This window comes from Parasteatoda tepidariorum, chromosome 1 (assembly GCF_982258835.1).
Source record: "Parasteatoda tepidariorum strain Cologne lab strain chromosome 1, Ptep-v5.0, whole genome shotgun sequence".
In the NCBI taxonomy this organism is placed as follows: domain Eukaryota; kingdom Metazoa; phylum Arthropoda; class Arachnida; order Araneae; family Theridiidae; genus Parasteatoda; species Parasteatoda tepidariorum.
In genome coordinates this window covers 47396842-47419515 of record NC_141755.1, presented here as the reverse complement: position 1 = coordinate 47419515, position 22674 = coordinate 47396842, and the positions used below count along the sequence as shown (strand labels likewise).

The window sequence follows — 22674 nt, the reverse complement described above, 5'->3', positions numbered from 1 at the left end:
TACGATTCTTAAACATCAATTTCGCTTTTTTACCTTATTGCTGTCGAATTCTCTAAAAGTATGCAGGCTGATTCAATAAAATGATCTTAAATTTGGAAACTCATATGAAAAGGATTAAGAATTGCATAGCAACCCATGCCGTACCAAATGCCATCCGCAGCGACTAGTGACAATTGTCTGTAAGTGGCTAGCTGTTCGTGAGCCTTTGAACTATGCTTTTATTTACCTAAATTATCTTTACTTTATGCTTTCTATTAGTTTTTTTCCTCGAAAGTTACAGTTTTATTATAATTGAATGATGTGTTGAATAGCTTGGCAAGAATAACATACCAAATTATTATGCAATAAAAACAGCTATTTCTGTCCCTATTTAAATGCAGCTTCTGAAAATATTTATTAAAAGAATAAAATTATCGTACATTTAATATAATTTAAATAAATGAAAGTACCAGCTCAAAGCCACAGACACAAGAAGTTTATAATAAGCCGGCGCCAGACGCTGGATATGACGACATTGTCAGCCTATGATTGCTATGCAATTCTTAATCCCTATGAAATGTCTTGCTTTCACTATAAGTTTATAACTCCTCCTGTTATCCAACTCGTGTACAGACAGACTCGTAGCCATCCTACTCAAGACCATAACAAAACACTCTTTATTTTGGTACAGTAAATCATTAGAACATTAAAAAGTTTTTACAATATTTTACAATCTATTTAATAAAAAGTGGCAAGCATGTCTCACTCTATGTATAAAATAAAACTTTGAGATCAATTAGCTTATTTTAAAATAACATGATCTTTGAGAAACAGAAATATCTATAACCTGTTTTACCGAAGGGCTTGGCCAATTGGAGGCACGCTGGGGTTGTTTGATATTATTAGTTAACTCATTAAGAGAAATAATTATACGTATTCTGTAAATACTGCTATAAAGTTTGTTTCGACACTAGTGCATTATCTTTGAATCTGTTAATTCGTTCTGTCACTTGATTTATTCATTATTGCTATAATTATATTTTTATCATCAGAAATGTTTCACAGATCCACAATTAATTTATAAATAACTCAAAAAACTTATATAATAATGCATTCAGTTTAAAAATTCGCACCTTAAAAACACATATTTGAAAACATTTATTTAATTAAAATACAATTCCGTATTGGTCCTCAAACCTTTATGGTTTAACAGGTCTGTTTTGTAGTATAAAACTGCCGTGCAATTGAAAAAAAGTAATGTAAGTGCCTCACGCTTGATTTGGAGAAAAGTGGCTTGACATCTATTTTCTTTCTTTTGCTAATGCTGTGAACGCTAAAATAGTATTTCAAAGGATGCTTAAACAAAAATTAATATTGTGAAAAAAATGTTTTGTGATAAATAACTTATAATATAAAAATACCAACTATACAAAAATCTCAATTTTAAATTTTTTTTTCTCTTACGTTGACTTTTCTATTGCTCGGCAGAAAAGTCTGTTCATTAGTCTGGTGATCTATCATACAAGTGTGATGTAAAAGTGTCATTGAGAAGGACATATTTTCGCAGTTCATTAATTCTTTGGTTCAAGTTTCTATTCTCACACCAAGTCTTCGTCCTTTATTTCTGTTGTTTTTTCTTACTAATGCCATAATCCATACCGTCCATGTTCTGCACAATGTCTTTTTTTTTCTGGTTTGAAGTGAATTTTTACATTGAGTGAACTTTGTTTTTTCGGCTGATACGCAACATCGGATATAAGAAGAGGGAGAACATAGTTTGCACGAGATCGAAGAGAGAAACAAGTGATATTGACAGCCATAAGCCCATGAATCCTCCAATGTAGCTGAACAATTCAACTGCCTGTGAAAATATAACAAATAAACTCTATTTAGATTATATGTAAATTCTGTGCAAAAATTCTGGTTGGTTGGTTCTAATGCCACTTGCCACACGGGCAATCCTGCTTGGTGAAACCGAGCAAATTTAAGGCAGAGTGTGTGTTTCTTGTTTTTCAGTGGCGCCATCTATGGCCAAGAATTCGACTTCTGCCACAACATACGTCGCACCCGCTTATAGGACGGAGCCATTCGTACATCCATTCATTCATTCACAGATCGTAATTTTGACCTGAATTAGAGAACGATCGATCTCCAATCCAGTACCCCCAGAGGTTTTGATTTGCTATGGGAACATGGAGGACTTTTGCGACGCGACAGATTTGACATGCATCAGTCACTTTATTACACGGGCACGGGGAGTCTTCGGCCGGTGGGGTTTGAACCCACGGACTCTCAGATATGAGCCCAGTGCCCTACCGGCCAGTCTATCCCGGCCTTAATTCTAATGGAATGTAAGCGTTTTTATGTCTGTCCATTTTTTTCTCCTTTTGAGCATTTCTTTAGAGTCCTCCTTCACATAGTTCAGAATAATTTAGTAGTAAATTTTTCCTTTGGCACATAGAATGTTGCTTTGTTAAGTTTTACTTTTACAAATTTTTAAGCTTCCGGAATAATTTTTGTGAAGTAATACTTTAAAAAATTATAAAATTCCAAAAATCTCTTCTAAATGCGTAAAATGTTTCGTAATTTATCGTTATATATTAACTTAATATTAGGCGCAGGCGGGATAAATATTAAAACGTCTATTGGGTACAAAATAGTGTACCTACACTTAACGTAGTTAGAGTTTCACGGCATACGTGTAATATTTTCTGATTAGTTGAAAAGTAAATTTTCCGGCAGTATCTTAAGATTATAGGTAAAAGTTAATTTTTTTAATTCCATAACTAATCTTTCTATATAAAGTATCTATTATAAACAAAACTATTACTAAATAACAGTATGTTTTGTTAAATAATTATACTTAAAAGTTTATAACATCTATTCTTGGCACTTTTATCAAGCTATTTATGCAGATGTGTGTCCGATAAACTTTTTTCATGAGAAGTAGAAAAATTTGTCCAATCGCCATGATGTAGCTGATAATGATAAGTAAAGCTAATTATTGAAAAAACAACGAAATTAATTTCTTACTTCATATTTTGGTTGTTGAATACGCTTCGTTAATCGAAATTTGCCAAATTCCATCGTCAAATGAATGCTTTTTGCTCTGAAAAATAAAACAGTTGAGAAAATTCGTTAGATTTTTCAAAACCCAGGCTGCTTCATTTTTAAAGAAAATTCTAAGGAAAATTCAAATAAAATCCTAAACACCATGCATTCTATTTTCCTGAATAAAAATATAAATCTTTAATAAATTATTTTTAAGCATTCATTTCTTTTCAATTCAACAAATCACTGCACTTAATTTTTTAAAGAAATTTTTCACATATGATGTGATTTCAATACTATTTGTCTGTTTTAATTACTTAATCGAAATTTCAATCTTCTATCTTCTGTCCAGGTACAGAAAATTATTTGGCTTGTGGTAATGCAAATGCACGCACTATGAAAATAACATTTGACAGCGATAAATACCGATAAAGCAAACAAAGCATCAGTTATGCTGTCAATAATTTTTACACTTTTTATAGTAGATGAAGACCTGGCGATCTTCATCTACTATACTTCATCAACATAATTCATCACCGCGATGGTTTTATTTCGGCAGCGAGCTAAAGTTGCACACATTATGTTCCATGTTTCTGCAGTGGCTGAAAATGTTCAAGTTTGTACGGAACGCCATTTTGATGGAATGGTACTAGTTCAGGTTCTGTTCGCGCCATCCGGGAAAAGTCAAAAACTCAGAAACTATTCGATTAATTGTGTTCAAACTTTGAATTTTATTACTTAAAATTACATAATTTAAAATAATACAAAAATTTTTATTCTTGCACTACAACTATTCGACAGGTTCTATTCGACCGATTTTGCTCAAATTTTGTATTCTGCCAAGTAAAATTTCATTCTTTAAAATGCTGCAAAAATTGTATACCTTACAATTCAAAATTTTTTTAACCATTTTAAGAAAAAAAGTATTTTAAAAAAATTAACTATTTAATAAAGATCATTTTTTGCATAGAATTACTTTTGGACAAACGAATTTTATAACTGTGAGCAAAAATTTTTCGATTTGCTTAAAAAGTTTTCGAGATTTGGCGAAATACGCAAAAAGTGAAAGTTTTTTCATTATTTTAGCCTATTAACATTTATAACACCCCTTCAAGCCATTATGATTGAGTCCTAGAACATGAAGATCCGATCATTAGATCAAATGTTATTCAGGGTTGCCCCTTGTTTTGTTTTGCGCACTGTACACTAGTTTTAGCATACTGTACAACAAGTCAAACAAAACTTTCAATTGCGTCAGTAATGTAATAAATCAGTTTTTTTAATACAGACAATTTAAATACAGACAATCACTTACTTGCAATGTTCATCTCCTTCTATACACTGAAAAAGAAATCAACTGCATTAGAATATTTTTAATGTGGCATCAAGGAAAATGATATGATGCCTTTGATGATCGAGGATTTAATCTGTGTTATCTACTTACAGGAAATAACGATATTTTACGTTAAAATAGGTCTTGACACACAATATCTATGTTTATAATAGATGTTTTAGCACAATAAGCCAATGATTTGAGAATTTTTAGTTAAAATTTTTATTTTAATTTCACATTTTCGGAAATAGTTTGTTCTAACTTTATCCTATAAGTTTTCTTTTCTTTTTGGAGAAGGGTATCTAATTTAATATTTGCGTGAGAATTTTCGCCTTTTTTTAGCGACACGAAAAGAAATTTTTCATGTATTTAAAATCATGCTTTACAAATTTTTGAACGGTCATCTTAAAAAGGAAAGGGGGACCTAATAGTTTAAAAGCCCATCTCTCATCTGTAGGTAGACAAGAAGTGAGACTTATCGGCATATGAGGCCATAGCTCTCCAAAATGTACTACTAAAAGCATCATACGTACAATTGGAAATATGATAGAACAAAATGCATTTTAAAAGAAAGTTCCAACAACCGAATGCAAAAGATTTAAAGCAGAACTGTCAGTCCATGCACAATCTTCACCACTCTATTTTATTAATTTTTGTTGTTGTTGTTTTGTGCGTTTCGCTGTGTTGTTTTGTTCAAGGATAAAAACTTAATCTAGTTTTCAGCTTGTTAGTTTTAAAATCAGTTCTGAAAATTTATACTAATGCGCAAAGTATATGAGGGGGAATTCAACATTCAAAGCAACAGAGTAATTTTACAGTGAATTACATAACCGAATTACATTTATGCCTTCTGAGCCCAAGTCTGCGGGTTCGATCCTCGGCCCAGACACCGGATTTTCGGGATGCAGAAAATCCTCAGTGGCCATGTCGTATGATTATGCGGCATGTAAAAGATCCCTGGAGTGCCTTATTGGCTCTTGGCATTTCTGGCAAAATTAAATTCCTAGTGTACTTTAGCATCCAAATAGAGTCTCGGTGCTGCCATCTAGCGTGGCAGAAACTAGACGTCCAAATTAACATGACCATCTGTATCTCACCCATTGTGGTGGTCCTGAAAGAGTGGATACCACCTCTGGAGAACGCACTAGGTCTGCTCATCGGCAAGGCCGATTGTGCAGCTCATGGGAAATGAAAAAACATAACCGACTATCACGTCATTTTTGATTCATAGCTAATTCTTGAGCTTTTTTTCTTTCTTTTTTTCTTGGATGAGAGAGAGGAAGCGGGAGGTAGATCGATAGCTGCAGAATCAATATATCGTAACAGACTAAATATTACTAACTTATTAAATAAGATCAGTATTTTGTTTTTGGCATGGAATTTACTTTCGATTAATATCACTAAAACATTTAAGATCTAAGTGGGAATGAAGATTCCAAGAGGCATTTTTGTGAGTTTGAGTAAATTATCTTCAATGTATATACGTTTTCTTAAGAATATGAGCAAATAAAGATTATTTTTAGCCTTCATTTTCATCCACAGGCATTCAACTGTCAAATTCTATAAATTCATAACACTCAACTGAACTGTTCAAGTCTCAATGTTCTGACTTATGGTGTTTTAGCATGCAGCTATAACAGACTTTGGAGGTTGCTGAGGTATGTCTATTCATAAATATACTAGGAAGACCCCTCCGACCGAAGACTCCCCGTGTAGTAAAGTGACTGATGCACGTTAAATCTGTCGAGTCGCAAAATTCCTCCATGTTTCCATAACAAATCAATACCTCTGGGGGTATTGGATTGGAGATCGATCGTTCTCTGATTCAGGTCCTAATTACGATCTGGGAATGAATGAATGGATGTATGAATGTGTCCGCCCTATAAACGGGTGTGGCGTACAGTGTGGAAGAAGTCGAATTCTTGGCCATAGATGGCGCCACTGAAAAACAAGAACAATCGCACCCCCTCTGCCTAAACAACATACATCAACAACAACAACTAGGAAGACTCAATTACTATTCACTTAATGCATTCCAATCGAAAATATCAATTACCTTCACATTTAATGACAGTTCACTTCTGAAAACACTCAACAACTGTCACTTAGTACATTCAGTCATTGATGTCTCTGAAATTCGACAGTTAAAAGACTTGTTTAGTTAAATAAAACTAAAATGAAATCTTCCTCTGAGGAATCTCAAATTTTTTTTAAAATTTTTTTAATTAAAACCTTCTTTTATTTCACCAGTGGTGTTTAACGTAGAGACGAGGAATAGAAAAGTTTAAAAAAAGACGTGAGTTTTTTTAACTAGCTGAAATTCACTAAACTTTGTGATCATGTGTAAATAATTTCGATATGATCACATTTTTTGTACCCTTCACAAGAACACACTATTGCAAAAACAAAGAACAATAATAATAATAATTATCTCAATAGTGTTAAAAGAGTGTCTAGTATTGCATGTCAAGCTCACCTAAGTCTTAGATTAACTAAAATATATTTAGTGCATATTTAGATCTTGATTGTATTTGAATTTGATTTCATTTCTTCTATCAAAAATAGTATATTCCAATTACCATTTGTGTTGTAATATTAAGTATTGTGTTTGACAATTGCGTATTTCCATTTAAAAACAAGCTTCAGTTTCAGATTCCGATTATACTACTTGTATTGACCTCATATAGTAATTTAAGGAGAAGGGTGACATCATATAAGTGTTGAAAAGGCTTGAATTGTTCGAACCACTAATAAGCTCTTAGATTATAACTTTGTATTATATGTATTCTATACATTTTTATATCTTTCAGATATAAAAATGTATAGAATACATACAATTTTTTATATCTTTCAGATATTTAAAAACAAGCATTTTCAATTACCCTGAAAACATATTAGCATTAATGGAAAGTACCTTTTCTGTATCTCGATCCTCATAATTAGCCCGTTCATACCTACCAGCTTCCTTATATTCAACTACATATCTTTTATCCCTAGAAAAAAAAAAGATTTTCATACGTGTGAGTGAGGAAATTTAACTGAATAGTTATGCATCTTATACAATTTTATGTTTAATGAAAATATAACTCACTTGCACCCGACTCGACACTGCTCCCTGCAACTTTTGACTACTTCATAACTTTTTTCAAAATTAAGTGCTGCAAATTAATCACAAATATAAACTATTTTTTTTTTGCAAGTTTTCACAATAATGGAACATAGTAAATATTGAAAGGAAAATCTTAAGATTATTTTTTGGGATAAGAATTTTTTGTTAGATCTATACTGCGAAATGTTAGGCACTTTCAAACCATATAGGGGTATTTTTGGTAGAAACAGCCCTTACAGAAAAAAGTCATGTCTTTTTGAAGTTGACAAGTGCAGAAATAAGCACCTGAGGTAGGAAATGAGGTTATATTTTGAAAACCAAAAATAACCTCATTAATAAACCTCAATTTTCACCTCATTTACATCTCATAAAATCATATTCATATATACAAAACTTTTGGTTGAGATAGAAGGAAATCATTTACACCCCAAATATACTTATTCGCCTGAAGTATAGAAAAAAAGATTGTACACCAGAAAAAAACTCTCTAAACTAATTGCTCTAAAGTAGATTTTCAACAACCTCAAGTGTGAATAAAACAACTCCATACACCTTGAAAGGTTGATCTTCTAAGGTTGCTTTTCAAGTCAACTTCAAATTAACGTTAAATCAATCTATGACACCTCAAAACAACCTAAAATAAACCTCAAAAACACCTTAAATTTTTCTAGAGATGGAAGCTTGTTATGAGAGGGATGCACCATCGTTTTCCGTTTTAAATCTAGCAAAAATAATGCTATTTTGACTTTTATGAGATATACACAATATTACTAATTAAAACTTTTTTTAATTATTAGTACTTTACACTGTATTAAATATTGAAAAACATACTATTTGAGACTATTTTTTTTTTTTAATTTTATGGCTATTAGGTGTTTATTTACATATAGAAAATATATTGACATCCAACTGTGCTTGGACCAATTAAAAAACATTAGTAACTTTTATTATTAAGCGTGAACTTCTGTTAAAATTTCAACACTTAACCAAATCGAAGAAAGAAAGACATTTCGATTCACAAATTCATAACAAATTCGATGTAACGATTAAATGGTTATAGAAATTCAGCTTAAGGGGCTCAAAAAACCTTTGAAACTTGTTGTTGTTGCTAATTCCCATCTGGTCTGACGGGGTCAGACCAGATCAATGAATCCGTTGATATTGAGAAAATCCGAAACCAGAATGGGAGAGGAATGAATATCGTTCCAGTTCAGTCCTAAACAGATCAAGATGTGCTCAGGTGATGCCTGGTTTTGTTGGCATTTAGGGCAAAGAGGAAAGATCTTTTGATTTGCAGAAAATGTGAGACTTTTCAGGTGTCCACTGGACAGTCGGAATAGGCAGGTGTTGGTTTGCCTGTCACCAGGGAGAGATAGAGAGAGTCCTGGTCTTTTTTTGAAACTTGTATTGTCATTCAGCATAGAGCTCCATTTAAGTTTTGAGGTTTTCAACTTGTCAGTTACTCGTTAAAATTCTAACTGTCAAGACATTCTTCAACGCGTAAATTAAACAATAAATTATATTATTAGAGTTCTGAAATTCTTGAATTTTTTATTAGCATCAAGGGCAAAGATCTAGTGGATACTTAAAAACTGATTACCGTCTTACTTTGTGCAACGGGGGCTACTTTGTGCAAATTCGAATTTGGCACTTTTCAAGTGCTGCTATTTAGTATTATGTTTTTTTCACGTTAAAAATGTGTGGAATTTGAAGATAAAAGTCTCCTCTATTACTATAAACATTTTTTCGAATTTTAAAACAATCTCAGAGTGTGTTTTGTTTATCCAATGTCAACAATTTTCCGAGTACGTCGGACGTCGAAAAGTGTGCGTGAAAACTTTAGCTGTGAAATGCAAAGACGTTGATAAAACAATTGTCGTAAGTGCAAAATTTTTTATTGATATACTAATAAGCAATTATATCATGTTAGGGTTTAAAAAAATTTGAAAATTAATAACAAATGAACGGAAAATGAAAAAAATGCACTGTGGGGCTACTTTGTGCAAAGTTTCATTCGTTTTTTTTTTCGACAGAAAAATTGTCAGACGTTATAAAAAAAAATACCTGGAACGAGAAATTATCGTGATTACACTTTAGAAAAGCTGCAACAATGTTTGCAAGCAGTTGCTGGTGGTATGTCGATTGCAGAAGCTTCTCGGAAGTACAAAATCCACAGAAATACTATCTCTAATAAAATTCACAAGAATCACGTGAAAAGTGCTGGTAAACTATTATTTTTCCTCTACAAAGATTTTTCTAATGAATTAATCAAACGAAGCACATAAAAATATATTTTATAGGTCATTAGGTGATTTTGACAGAAACTGAAGAGCAAGTTCTGTCATGCTCATTCAAGCATGTTATGTTCAAATTTATCAATATTATAAATGTTAATGAATATGTAATAATTATTATTTTTTAAATTTCATCCATTTCAATGTTCAAAAATGTATATGGTTTCCTTTTGTTTAAACTCAAATGTTTTGAAATAAACATTCTTTTTAAGAAAAAATTCATTATAAAAAATGGTATTTTAACGCTGAAAATTATTATCAAACTAATATCTTTACATATCTTGATGTTTTTGTTATTAAAAATGTCAACAATTAACTTTTTTAACAATTTTATATCAATATTTTACTAAAAACATGATTATTAAAATGAATTCCTATCGCTGCACAAAGCTTGGGGCTACTTTGTGCAAAGTATGTTTTGACTTATTATTTGTAAATGTTAAATACAAATAATGCCAATATTGATCAAATTCACTCGTCTGTGTCCATTTATGAATATAATATTGAAACATTTTACTAAAGTTTGAATTAACATAGTTGTTTTACATGTCAAAGTTCAAAAACTGCGAAATCCTGCACAAAGTAGCCCCACATGACGGTAGTCAAAAAATGGTCAAAATTGTGATTAGAAATAAATTCTAAATGGAGATAAAAGGATAGTGAAGTATTCTTGTACTGTAAATTCGGCTCACAGCACCAGTAGAAACGTGATCGCTTGAACTAGTAGCAAAACAGTTCGAAATTTCGATTGCAAAATCCTTTAAAAACGCGAAAAAATTTAGAAAATTAGCTTAACTCTTACCTACTTTCCTAAATCATGGATACATTTTTCATATTTAAGTCATACACCAAATATTTTAACGATGCACATTGTAAATCGATATAATAAGTTACCCTAAATCCTGTAGTTTTCGGATAACTATGTTGGGTAACAATCCTTGACTACTCCTAACTTCGAACCGAGCATGTACATTTAAAAGATCAATTTCTAAAACATAACAAATGTTAGAATGTTTAACAGATATTTTTTTCCTGATTTTTCTTATTCAAACGTTATCTCACAATTTTAATTTAAATGCAGATAGTTTTAGTTTTCAATAGTTTAAAAATGATAATAGTAGAATATTACAAATCATAGAAGCAGTTAAAATTATGTTTTTCAGTTTTCTCTAAAGACTAAAAGTTAAAGCAAAATTATGTCATTAATAACAATTATGGGGAAAATGAAAGAAATTTGTGTATAACATTTTATATTTAGCAGTAAATGTTAAATGCCAAAAAAATATATGAGTGTACAGTCCGCAAAAAAAAAAAGATATCACCCTGAATAACTTTCGTTCTAATGATCCGATTTTCACGAACTAAGTGTCAATATTAATGGTTCCTGGGGGTGACCTCAAATATGCTAATTAGTTAGTGCTAACTATTAATTAAGTTACGAAATCAGACACAAAAACGTACTTTCTCTGAATAAACATATATATTTTTTTACATATTTGGAATCTAGACACTTGAATTAGGGGGGGTAGACAAAATTTTAAAACAATTGGGTCGTAAATTGGGTTGCAATAAAGGTTTATATATTTGGCGATAGTCCAGAAAACCGCCAAAAAAAGTCGCCTGCGCAAATAAATATTTTAAGATAACCCATTGACTGATTCAAAAGAGAAACGCTTAATTTTACTAGGTTGCTAGGCAACCAATTTCTGACTGTAAAAAAATTGAAATAATGTTTTGTGATTGCTCTGAGAGGTTTAATTAATAGTTAAAAGAAACCCTGTCGAAGTTTCTAGGCAATAGACAATTTTTAAGTTTATTTATGTTCAAAAAGCAAAAAAAATTCTCCTTTGAAAACAAAATTTGAATCGATTTATAAGTTTTTAGAATTTAAATACATGAACTTTTTATCTGATATTATTTAGATTATGCTATTTTTGCTATGTTTATTCGAGGATTTCATACTAAAATCAAATTAACGTAACTTATAATAGCTATATACAAAATTTTAGGGATAGAGATTTTTACAACTTTAATCGAGTCTTCTAGGCATGAAAGTTTGAAGAAAAAAAAAGTGCTTGAAAAATAAAATGTAGATTGTATAGTAATTCTAATGCACATTCACAAGGTTTTCTATAATTTACGATATTTCTTTTTTCTATAACTCAATGAATTGCTGAATGTTTAGTGGCATTTTAAAAACATTGAAATATGTTATGTTTAAGAATAAGATATTGAAATAATATGTTGCATATTGTATGATTCATTGTTTGAAAAATTGCTTCATTTTGCTAGATATTTACGTTACATGGTTTTCTTTGGATAAAGATGATTAGCAAATAGCATCCACATGTTTCGATACATTCTGAAACTTACGTTCGCAAATTCACCATAAAATGTCGCACAGCATATTCTTCAATTACGATAAGCTACATTTACCAACAAATACTGCTACTATGATTATTTTTGTTTTCTTACATATATATATATATCTGATATGATACTCTCTTTTTAAACAGAGCCCTTTTTTAACAGAGCGTAAGGCCCTTAAGATACTGAAATGGGGGCACGAAAACTTAAAAGATTTTTTTTCCCTAATGCCCGCCTGTGTTAACATCGGTCAATTCAGGCATCTACAGGACGACAAATATCTGTGTGGCCTAAGGATTCCTAACGAGCATCAAACATTCTCAAAATTAAGTGTTCATTCACTGGAAAATTTAGTGTTTATTCAATTTAAGAACTGTTCCTTCACTTGGTTATCTTACTACTTATTATTAAACCACCAAAAGCTTAAAGCAATATTATGTAAGTTATCTAAATTTTTTTTACATAATTTGCATTTAATAACAAATATGTCGACATGCATTTAATAACAAATACGTCATTTAGCTAAAATTACAAATTTTGAAATTTTTATGATTTTTTTTTAAAGACAAGCTAAGCTTAAGTATTCCTTCACTGGTTAGTTTACCCTATAAGATTTTGAGAAATTTGCGATGTTGTGAGAGATGCTTAAAAATGTTGACTACGTATTTTTATTAATATTCATAAAATATATATTCAAGAAATTGATGAATATTTTATTCCAAATTTATTCATTCGTATGTATATTATTGAAATTTTATCAGTTATTGAGAAGAAAAAAAACTAAAAAATAAAAAATAATCACATTAAAGAAGCACAATCTGTTGTATAATCATATTCTATCAGAAGCATGCATTTATAAAACTCCACATTCTCTGAATAAAATGTATTTTATTCAATAAAATGTTTTATTCAAATTTCTTTACTAAATTGCAAATAGAATTTTAGACGACTAAAAAGGAAACATCGTATTTTATAGCTTAAAAAAATAAAAATGAAAAGATAAGCAAACGATTATTAGCGAAAAAAATATGAATGAAATTTTATGCTAAGCGCGCGAAGTCAAGTTCCTCGCAAGTTTATCACATTTTAATATTAATCGCCCCATTTAATCATTTCTTCATTGTCGCCAAATTATTTTTTTAAAAATAATTAATTTTAATTTTTCTCAGCTTCTAATAAATAAAAACAGTTGAAACTTTAGATTTTTCAATTGAAAAATATGTAGATTAATATGGTCTAAAAAAATTCATACCTTATAATTCAAAAATTTTTCATCCTTAATTTAATTAAATAATAAAAAATAATTAACAATTATTAAAAAATTTTTTTTCGTGAAATTATCTTTGGGTAAATGAGTTTTATGACTGGGCGAAATTTTCTTCGAATTGCTTTATTAGTTTTTAAAATATGACTAAAAACGTAAAAAGTGAAATTAACATTAAGGGGTACGAACTTTGGATCGCTCTCCTGACCAAACTATGGGGACCATATTTCACAGATTGCGGCTACCCCCTATATTTTGAAGGTTAAGAATGCAAATATGTAAGAAAAAATATATGTTTATTCAGAGAAAGTACGTTTTTGTGTCTGATTTCGTAACTTAATTAATAGTTAGCACTAATTAATTAGCATATTTGAGGTCACCCCCAGGAACCATTAAGATTAACACTTAGTTCGTGAAAATCCGATCATTAGAACGAAAGTTATTCAGGGTGATATCTTTTTTTTTTGCCGACTGTACATTATTCAGAAAAGTGTCGCTGAAATCAACTGTGCTCTCAAAAGGAGTTATGTTAAAAAAACGACTGTAGCCGAAACTCTCTCAGTCACGATGCCAAGCTCACCAAGACCAATCAGCTGACAGATAAATAAAAATTCGAACCAGGTGATCACAAAAGTATGGTGTGTGTAGAGATATAATGAATGTAGCTTTTAGTTACTGTAATTGTATCAGAGATATGACATCAAAGTTAATTTAGGACTTCGGTTTCTTCGCCTCGGAAGATGCCGTAAGTGTTGCTCATTTAACGTTACCCTATGGACATCTGTTATCCTAAGATACCGAGGCAGGCAACATTACCCGCGCCTCATTTTCACAGATCCTCTCATATGGTGGGTCACATTCACACAGCACAAGACAACACACACAGAGAAACATCAATGCTGATCTGAGCGAGATTCAAACCCGCAACCCTTGGCTTCGCAGTCAATCACACGGGATGCTCACCCACATGTCCAGCATTTAATTTAAAAATTGAATACTAAAATAGGACTATACTTACCGTATAACTGTAAGTCTTCTACGAGAAGCAGACAAAATAAAAATATAAAATAAATTACTCTAAGATAGGAACATTTTATTGACTATACACTAAAGAAATTATGATAATGGATAAAAATTTTAGCAAAATATTTATAGTTAATTTAAAATAATCTTTTGAAAACATTTGGTTTAACTTGACGTGTTGTATAGTCACATTATTCATGTGAAATCATTTTATCCATTAAAATAGACTTTAACAAACTTTAGAGCTTGTTTTCCTCTAAACGAAGTTTTTATATTCACCGAAATATATATATATATATATATATATATATATATATGGCAGTACTTTTACTTTCGTTACTTGTACCGCCGGTACAAGTAAAAAGTGCGTACTTTTACTTGTACTTCGTTACTTTTTAAATTTAGTACTTTTACTTGTACTTACTTAACTACTTTACTTGTGCGTACTTTACTTTTACTAGTACAAGTATTTGTAACGGAAATATCGAATGAAATCGTTACTTTTTTCTAAAACTCGGTAAGCTTTCTAAAAAAAAAAAGAAATTAAATGTAAAAATAAATGCTTATGTTTTAATTTATAAAATTAATGTGCAATATATATGCATTCCCAGCTAACTTCGTGTTTAAATACTTTCTGTTTCAACTTGTACTGCACATTCAATTATTTTTTACTAGCTCAAAGATCACAAAGCTATCTGAAACCCCGTGTTTGCTTTGCTTATGTTTGTGCTTTTAAAGCGCGTTTCTAAAGAGTAAAATAATTTTAAATCAATGGTAATTTAAATAAATAAAAATAATAAACTAAAAATTAAAATCAATAGATAAAATTTCTTTTTCGTGCAAATCCATAAAAAGTTTGATACTAAAATTATATTTGATTTTAAAATTATAATATACGATTATATTATAAAATTATATTATAATATTCTTCGAATTTAAAAATAAATTAATATCCATAACTTTCAAAATTAAAAATAATTAAATAAATAACAACAATTTTGCAAAAACATTAAAGAACATAAGAATATTATTCAATAAAATTTTAGGTTGCTTTGAATTTTCGATTTCCTAGAAATGTACTTTTAAGTCGTTACTTTTTTAGTTTAGTACTTGTACTTTTACTTGTACTTTTTACTCGTAACTTTTTAAAATAAGAACTTTTTACTTTTTACTCGTTACTTCTTTTAAAAATACTTGTACCTTTACTCGTTACTTATTAAAAGTAACGTTGCCATATATGTAGATATATATATATATATATATATATATATATATATATATATATATATATAGAGAGAGAGAGAGAGAGAGAGAGAGAGAGAGAGAGAGAGAGAGAAGAAGACACTAAGAAAGTTAAGAAAAACAATAAGTATCATTTATTGCGCAAGTAAACAGCACTCATTAGATAAGTTCAAAATGAAGAATAAAACAAAGAAAAATTATAGACATATGGAAAAAAAAGGGGGTGGGAAATAATAAGTAAAAAAATAACAAACAACATTTTATTAAAAAAAAAATTTAAAAAAAAGTGAAATGTTAATTAAAAAACCGGAAAAAAAGCCGGAAAGTGCTCCTCACACTATTGTATTAATATATTTTGCTTTGGCTTTATTGATACAATATCAGAAAGCACTCTGTTTTGCGGATATAATCGTGTGGGCTGAAGAAAAGATTATATCTTTTTTTTCCGGCTTTTTTTCCGGTTTTTTAATTAACATTTCACTTTTTTTTTTTTTAATAGAATGTTGTTTGTTATTTTGTTTACTTATTATTTCCCACCCCCTTTTTTTTTCATATGTCTATAATTTTTCTTTGTTTTATTCTTCATTTTGAACTTATATATATATATATATATATATATATATATATATATATATATATATATATATATATATATATATATATATATATATATATATTATTAACAAAGTCTCCAATGATCGCTGGTAGTAACTCGTAGTAAATTCAACCTAAGTCTGAAATATGCTGCTATTTTTTATATAAATTAAAAGCAACACCCATATCTTCTTTAACCCTTTTATATGTTATTTCCAAACACTCTGATCACTAGCAAAATTATATTTAGGTACTTTTTAATTATGAAAAACAGACTAATAGTTACTGAAAAAATCCATAAAATTATCGGAATTATATTTGTACAAAATTACAAAATTCAATAAAAGAGTAATTTGAAAAATTCTTTTTCATTCATATTCAAAAGTTCATAAAAATTTATTTAAAATAAATTATCAATCAAATTTCCATTCCACCTACTTAACATGGTTTTATTCTCTTATGAGCTCTATAAATACAATGAAAATATCAGGTGCAATTGTAATATATTGAGTTGTTATGATTTCAGTTTAAACTTATTCAACATGCTCATAGAAGAAAAAAACTGTTTCGAGAAAACTCCATGTAAAGATTGACAAAGTTATAGAATGCTGCTTATTTTTATTAATAAAAATTTCAACTTATATGTAATTTTATTTCACTTTTATTCCTTGATTAATTACCTACCATTAGAACATAATTCCTCTTTGTGCGAATAGGCAATATAATCTCCTGTGCATTTTCCTGCTATTATTAGATCTTTCATTTCGCAGTACTCAATGCACATCTGCAATGTTTAATAATTTAAATCTTTACTAACAAAAAATCAACTATTCAATGCAAATTTAATCAAAAGTCAGATAAAAGGTACAAGTACCAATAAATCGAAATCGTTCTTTTTGTACCTACCATTCGATTCAAAAATGTGACGCTCGTCTACACCCATGAGTACTAACAGTATATAACTTTAAATAACTTTTAATAACTTTATCAATATGAAGTGAATTATTAACAGAGAAAATCAACTTGTTGGTGAGATTAACAAATTAAAATAACTAAAATCATTTTATTCGAATGTTACATAGTTTGTCTTATAGGTTTCATAAGTGGATAAAATCTATACACTATGAGAGAATAAGAAAGTAGTGGATATTTGCAATTTTATTTTTATAAGGTTTTTCCAATTTTTTACTCGAATACGCCTCATCCCTTTTATGCTCAATTCTCTCTCATAAATCTAGTAAATCTTTTTAGTTGTCCTTAAAAATCTAACCCCCTTAAAATTAAGAAATCAATCATCGTTGGTGGTGATCAAAGGTTAAAATATTTTAACCTATCCAAGTATCCAAAGTGAAATTTATGATCCACGAACCCCCTTTTAAGACATTTGACCAAAAACTATTTGAAACTCTTTAATTGAGACTTTTCTCTCATTCGTGAAAACGAACAGGAAATATTAAGGACGTCAGTATCTCCTCCCCCAATCAGATGTTCACTAAAAACAAGGTAAGACTGGAAGTCTTTCGAATCTCAAAACCTCTACCTTCAGTAAAAATTTGCACTAAATAAGACTTACGTACAGAAGAAAAAATTAATCAAAAGATCAGATCATTATATAATTGTAATTAATTTGTCATCCATCTTTGTGTGAAAACAAACTAAGGTATATAAATTAAATAGTATAGATGATAATTTTGGTAAAAAATTCTCACACAAAAACAAGCTTTTTTTTGGAGTAGTAATTTTTTCTGACTTAACATACCTGTGTCTCCTGATGACGATTTTGCTTTTAGCACATTTTCTATAAATAATTAGCTATATAAAGCTAATAATAACTAACTAATTCTCTCTATATAACTAATTGCTCTAATAAAAAATTCTGTACAGCACTTTTTAAGACAGATTTATCCCTACTTTTATGCCAAAATGTATTTTTAATAAATATTAATATAATTTTCCTTTTTATAGATAATAGGTACCATACATTTCATCTGTACAGTATATTTTCTCTATTTTTACCATTTCTGTTTATTCACAATGAAACCAAAATTTCTGTTACAATGTTAAGTAATTTGCTTTTTAATTCGTCCATTTAAATTTCAAAATGAGAATTAGCAAACTGTTTTCCATATTTTAACAAATCATCACAGGAGAGTCGCAAAGCCGCGAGTCTGCGAGGATGAACTAATGACAGAAGAGCAACAGGCTCTACGTGAAACACACAAAATGATGAGTTCGGAATCTAGTTTGGGTAATTTTTAATATAGAAATATGCAGAGAAAAGTAGAGTGGTACAATAATTAATGATTATAAAAATGTGTTATTTTACTAAAGAATTTTTGATGCAATAAAACATAATTACAGCAGCATAGTTATGCTAACTACAATATTATTGATCATATATATACCTGTTGATTTAAAGGACCTGTGCCGTTATTATTTCTCCAGAGGGCAAGGTAATCTACGCAGTCTGTAACATAAGGATGAGGAAGGCTAATATCTTCTTCCTAAAAAATATAACCCCAGTATCTCCACAAAGTAAATATTCACACAAGTCTTTTTTTTAGATATAAAATTTATCATTATGAAATCAGCATACAAGCATTAAAAATATAAGAATATTTTGAACAGCAATATGTCACATTTTTCCATATTCGCTGTAAGATAAACATTGAAACTGCAAACTTTTTCCGATTTGAAATTTATACGATCCATAATTGTTTATCATTCATCACTGTCAAGAAAAAGTATTAATTATCAGTCTATAATAAAAAATCGCAAGAGCCGCAACTATGTATTTAGCATGCTTAATTTAACGTTAAAACTTGTTTTTCTGTGCGAAAACTAGGATCCTTTGCTTAACAGTACAAAGGAGTATAGAAAAATGTGCAAGGAATACGATGAAATAAGGAAATTCAAAAATCAAATATTTTGGAAAAGTGAGCAGAGAACAGAGCCTACGAGTATTTTTAAAAAACAATGTTTCCAGATCCAGAAATTTAATATTGCTGCACATCTTATCTTAAACTACTCATCACATTACTTTACTTTACTTACAGCTTTCCATGTTTTTAGCTGACGGTAACATATTCTACAATTCAGAAGTTCAAAAGTTTTTAGTTCATTTAATTTTAATGCCATAGAATATTATCTTTCTCTAGGACACATGGGTAAACTGTTATTAAATAAACTATTAAATTTAAATAAACTTTAAACCATAAAATCATTTACATATGCAGCAGTCCATAATTCTTTGTACTGCACCAGGTCTACTATAAAGGCGACAATGAGCAGTTTGTTTTGGAATCAAGTGTAAATTTTAGGAACACTGAGCAAAAAAGACTCTGAATAACTCGAATTTAATAATGACCGAAGAAATTTTAAATTGTGAGGTATACATTTCTCACACCATTTTAAAGAATGCAATTTTATATGGCATAATAAAAAATGCGAACATGTAGTTCCAAAGAAATCGAATATTAAAATAGTGATTTTTTTAAAAAATACGATTTCTCAGGAACTACTCGGCCGATTTTCTCTCAAATTTTGCCTTTCTCCATTTAAAATTGCATTCTTTTAAATGATGAATAATTGTATGCCTTATAATTCGAAATTTTTTCGACTACTATTAAATAAAATAATAATAATAAATATTTGCCAAAAGTATTTTTTTTTTTTTTGCTTAGAATTAGCTTTGAACAAACAAATTTTATAATTAAGTGCAAAAATATGTAAATTCAATTAAAACGTTCTCTAGACATGCCGAAATGAGCGAAAAGTAAAATTAACATTAATGGGTCCAAACTTTGGATCGTTAGCCGGACCAAATTACTGGGACAATATTTCATGGATTGCAGCTACCCTTTTATATTTTGGGAGTCAGAAATCCGAGTCCCCCGAAAAAAAAAGGTATGTTTATTCGGAGAGAGTTTTTTATGTCTGTTTTCGAATCAATAAATATCATCTGCGCTAATTAATTAGCATATTTGAGGTCCCCTCGTGAACAATTAAGATTGAGTCCCATAACGTGAAAATCCGATCATGAGGATCAAAAAGTTATTCTAGGTGCTCCGTTTATCTGAACAAACTTGTGGGGGCGGAGTTATCGACAGTGCCAACCTTCATCTATCAAAAGGTACCTCGTGATTGAATCAAGTTAGCATGTCTTATATACCAGTGAATTGATGTTTAATTTTCGTTGTGGTAGTTACGCCACAATACTCCTCCACCAGAATTTTATCAGTGATAGAATTCAATGAACGGATACCACTAGCTGCCGTACTTGTGAAAGACCGGGAGAGCTGGTATTACGGTCACCGGGTTTTTGAGTGCTGACTGTGAGAGGTGAATTAACTTCACAGTCGTAGTCCCTCCTGTGTTGCTATTAGCAGTCGAGTGTATGCAGGCAGACGTTGTGTTTAATCGAGACGTGACTGAGTACCAACAGCGTGAGGAGGTAGATAATGTCGCAATCACAAGTAGCAAGTCAATGTGGACCATCCAACGAAGTAGGCGTTATCAGATCGAAGTGGGCGTTACAGCTTATTCAAATCACGTCCGGAGGTCACCAATGTGGGGGCGGGGTTATCGACAGTGTCAACCTTTTTCTGTCAAAAGGTACCTCGTGATTGAATCAAGTTAGCATGTCTTATATACCAGTGAATTGATGTTTAATTTTCGTAGTGGAAGTTACGCCACAAACTGTTTATTATTTAGTATCAAAATATTTATTGCAAATTAATACGGTATTATGAATCAATTTGAAGCCAATTACATTTAACAAATAAATTCGTAAATACGAAAATATCTATATTGAATAAATCATCGAAGTTCAAGGTTTAAATTTTTAATTTGCATAGGAAACTCATATTGCTCTGAAATAAGCATTAAATGAAATAAATTTTATATAAAGACAACATTAACAATAATAATATGGTTTACCATGGAAACAAAGGCTCTGTATCTCATTCCACCTTTTAAATTTGCACCCTCAGAATAAGGATTAACTATCATTTTTCTGTCATGAACGACAATTGAAATCTTAACCTCATCCTTATAATAAAGGTATTCCTCTGGTTGTAATTCGAACGAAAGTATAAAACCTACAAAGAAATTTAAAAAAAAGATTATGAAAAAGAGAAATGTTTGAATTCGATTTCATTCTTACAAGCTTAAACAATGCTTAGTTGTTAAAAACATTGCTTTCTATAATATAAAGCAGCAGTTCCTAATTTTTTACGACCGTGGAACCCAAAACATATTAACAAAATGCATGAGCAACCGTGAACATATTGAGGAAAGAAATTTTTTCAATAATCGTTATATCAATATAGCTTTTAATTGTTATATCAATATCGTTTATAATAGTTTATCAAATAAACGTTTTATCTCATTCTCTTCAAGTTTTATGACAAACAGTTGAAATCTCAAGGCCTGCAGTGGCATCTAGTTCTAGTTCTGAATTTATTTTTGGTGCATATATTAGCTGAAAATAAATAAAATGAGTTCATTATGGTTATCGAAACAGATCTCTTACAAACGTTGAGAATAGTTCTCAGAAAAATATAATTCGTTTTTTTTAATATGGTCATTTTATGTTGGAAAATTCGGCGAGAAATACAAATACAAGTTTTTCCATTTCTTTTTTCATTAGCCATATATTTTATATTCAAGTAATTACATAAAAATAACCAAACTATCTAGGAAATTATGGTTTATTGTTTTGATATAAATACAAGTTTCACAAATGATTACAGGTTTTAAAAATCTAAATTTTCGGAACTCCTATGACCCTTCCACGTAGCCCCAAGGTTCTAGGGAACACCATTTGGGAACCACTGGTCTAAATCTAATAGCATTGCAAGAAGAAGATTTCTACTGATTACTTTTCATTCTATAATTAAGTTTTATTTGATCCTGAACAATATTAACTACCTCACTAAAGTGTATATTTTTAGAAACACATGAGTTTTTCTTTATCGTTATGGGCAAAAAGCTAAAGCTAATTCATCTATAATTTGAACGTAAATGAAAGGTTGTAAGTTAACGATTCATAAAAACAAACTGTTTTTGTTTAAATTTTGCTCAATAATAATTTAAGCCGGTAATACAACAATCTGCAACTTTATTTCAGTTGTATTGATGCTTAATAACATAGCATAAAAGTGTGACACGTTTTATGAACAGTTTGTGTTTTTTTTTTTTTACTTTAATTTTAATTCATTTTACAAATTTATGTTACAGTAAAGGTGCTATTAGTTTATGTGAAAATAAAGAATATGCTATATCTACGAATACTGAAATTTATAATTTTCTATACATCAATTCATATTGTATATAACTTAAATTAAATGCTTAGATGTCAAATGTTTGCCAGGATGTTATGTTGCATATTTTAAGAGCTTCACTTTAAACAGAGTGC

General features: G+C 29.9%; 1 long non-coding RNA gene across 1 annotated transcript; it reads right to left on the bottom strand.

Moving 5' to 3' along the window:
* Nucleotides 1-1436: 1436 nt before the first annotated feature.
* Nucleotides 1437-7517, bottom strand: LOC147816437 (uncharacterized). Its single transcript, XR_015433542.1, has 5 exons — nucleotides 7455-7517; nucleotides 7278-7356; nucleotides 4346-4371; nucleotides 3013-3088; nucleotides 1437-1840 (listed from the first exon to the last, which is right to left on the bottom strand). It is a non-coding gene; the product is annotated as an uncharacterized LOC147816437 (long non-coding RNA).
* Between the last annotated feature and the right edge of the window lie 15157 nt (nucleotides 7518-22674).